Source organism: Myotis davidii, unplaced genomic scaffold (assembly GCF_000327345.1).
Source record: "Myotis davidii unplaced genomic scaffold, ASM32734v1 scaffold355, whole genome shotgun sequence".
Classification (NCBI taxonomy): domain Eukaryota; kingdom Metazoa; phylum Chordata; class Mammalia; order Chiroptera; family Vespertilionidae; genus Myotis; species Myotis davidii.
In genome coordinates, this window is record NW_006286818.1 from 919795 (window position 1) to 922267 (window position 2473).

At 41.4% G+C, this 2473-nt stretch overlaps 1 pseudogene across 1 annotated transcript; it reads right to left on the minus strand.

Moving 5' to 3' along the window:
* Positions 1 to 5: 5 nt before the first annotated feature.
* On the minus strand, positions 6 to 820 carry LOC102762519 (annotated as a pseudogene). The gene is made up of 2 exons (XR_001512989.1): positions 792 to 820; positions 6 to 638 (listed from the first exon to the last, which is right to left on the minus strand). The product of XR_001512989.1 is annotated as a V-type proton ATPase subunit F pseudogene (transcript).
* Positions 821 to 2473: the final 1653 nt, after the last annotated feature.

Genomic DNA, 2473 nt, shown 5'->3' on the forward strand with positions numbered 1-2473 from the left:
AGTTCTTTTTTTTTTTTTTGGAGAGAACATTATTTTAATTTAACATCAACAATGACACTGTAACAGCACAGGGGAGAGGTAGTGGAGAGAGAAGACAATCAGGTTTCCTGTTCCCTAACAACCAGCCTTAATTTTACTGACAGAGCCCCAGCACCGTGGAAGCACCTCATTTAGCCTCTCAGTGGAGTGGGAAGGGGCAGGGAATCGGAAATCAGAGGCTCAAAACTTAGAGAGGGGCTGATGGCAAGCAGGGAGAGGTAGTAGGGGAGTGGGGAGTGCCTTAGCGCAGGTCTTCGGCCGTGAACATGCCCCTGGCCCTGCATAGGATGGAGTCCTTGGCCGCATCGTAGGGGTGCTCCTTGGATGGGATCTCAAGAACGGCCGGAATGGAGCGCTGGTGGGCGTCAAGCGCATGCCGCACCATCTCTGCGATGTACTGGTTGATGAGGATGATGCCGATGTCATCCCGGTTTAGAAACTGCCGGAACGTGTCTTCGATCTCATTGACGGTGGTATCCTTCTCCACCACCAGGAAATTAGGGTGGCGGTTCTTGTTCAGCTCCCCGATGCCGCCCAGCAGGAAGCCCGTCACCGTGTCCTCATCTCCGATCACCGCAATGAGCTCCCACCCTTGAGTTCTGCCCGATGCCAGACAGTCCAGTTTCTCCCCGTATGAGTCTGGGTCCCCAGAGACTCACCCGGAACTGGATTTCAGAGCAGTCGGGAGCATGAGACTCCCTTCGTATTGAAAAAGACAACCGTGTCCTCAGTTTCCAGCCCTCTCCACGTGCACCTTGTCCTCAGCGCCAGCCCTCTCCATGTGCGCCGTGTCCTCAGTTGCCAGCCCTTATCATGTGCGCCTCCGTACCTCTGCACTTGACTTCCGCACTTCCTCTGAGTCTCAGTGTGCTTTTCTCTTTCCTTCTAGTTGTAGAATTTCCACTCAGCCAGCCTTCCTGTGGTTCTGGATGATGTCCGTTTTGTCTTTTAGTTGTATTTTTGAAGTGGTTGTGCGAGGCAGCAATTTCCGGTGTTTACCTATGCCATCATCTTGGTTTCTCCTAGTTTTATAGTTTCAAGTCTAACATTTCAGTCTTTAATCTACTTAGAGTTTATTCTTGTATATGTTGTAAGAAGGTGGTATAGTTTCTTTTTTTAAAAAAATTTTGCATGTATATGTCCAATTTTCCCAGCATAGTTTATTGAAGGGACTGTCTTTATCCCATTGTATGTTCTTGCCTCCTTTGTCATGGATTAATTGACTATATAGGCATGGGTTTATTTCTGGGCTCTCGATTCTGTTCCATTCATCTATGTGTTTGTTTGTTTTTTATGCCAATACCATGCTGTTTTATTACTATAGCCTTGTAGTATAGTTTAATGTCAGGTAGTGTGATGCATCCAAATTTGTTCTTCTTTTTCAAGATTGCTGTTGCTATTCTGGGTCTTTTGTGTTTCCATAAAATTTTGGATTATTTATCTACTTCTTTGAGAACCACCATTGCTATTTTAATAGGGATCACATTGAATCTATACATTGCTTTGGGTAGTATGGACATTTTAATTATGTTAATTCTTCCAATCCATGAACAAGGTATATGCTCTGATTTATTTGTATCTTCTTTTATTTATTTCTATTGTCATAATTTTCTGAGTACCGGCCTTTTACTTCCTTGGTTAAATTTATTTCTAGGTATTTTTTATGCAATTGTAAATGGAATTTATTTTCTCTCTGATAGAGACTATTCATGTATAAAACACACATGATTGGTGTATAAAAATGCAACTGATTTCTAAATATTTAATTTTTGTCCTGCTACTTTACCGAACTCATTTATCAGTTCTAGTAGATTTTTTTATATATATATTTTATTGATTTTTTATCTGTAAATAATGACAGTTTAACTCTTCCTTTCAAATTGGATATTTTATTTCTTCTTCCTATGTGATCACTGTGGCTAGGAATTTCAATACTATGTTAATTTTTTTTTAAAATATATTTTATTGATTTTTTTTGCAGAGAGGAAGGTAGAGAGATAGAGAGTTAGAAACATTGATCAGCTGCCTCCTGCACATCTCCCACTGGGAATGTGCCCGCAACCCAGGTACATGCCCTTGACCGGAATCGAACCTGGGACCTCTCAGTCCGCAGGCCGACGCTCTATCCACTGAGCCAAACCGGTTTCGGCAGTTCTAGTAGATTTTTGGTGGAATCTTTAGGGTCTTCTCTATACAGTATCATATCCTCTGCAAATAATGATAGTTTTACTTTTTCCTTTCAAATTTGGATGCCTTTTATTTCTTTCATTTTTTTTTTAGTTTTATTGCTTAAAGTATTACAAAGGGTATTAAATATGTCTCCTTTTTTCCCCCCACCCTTGACAATCCCCTGGCCTTCCCCACCCCCCATTGTCACATCTTTTAAAGAAAACTTCATTCTCAGAAATTGATAGTTTATATGTCTGACTTTGTT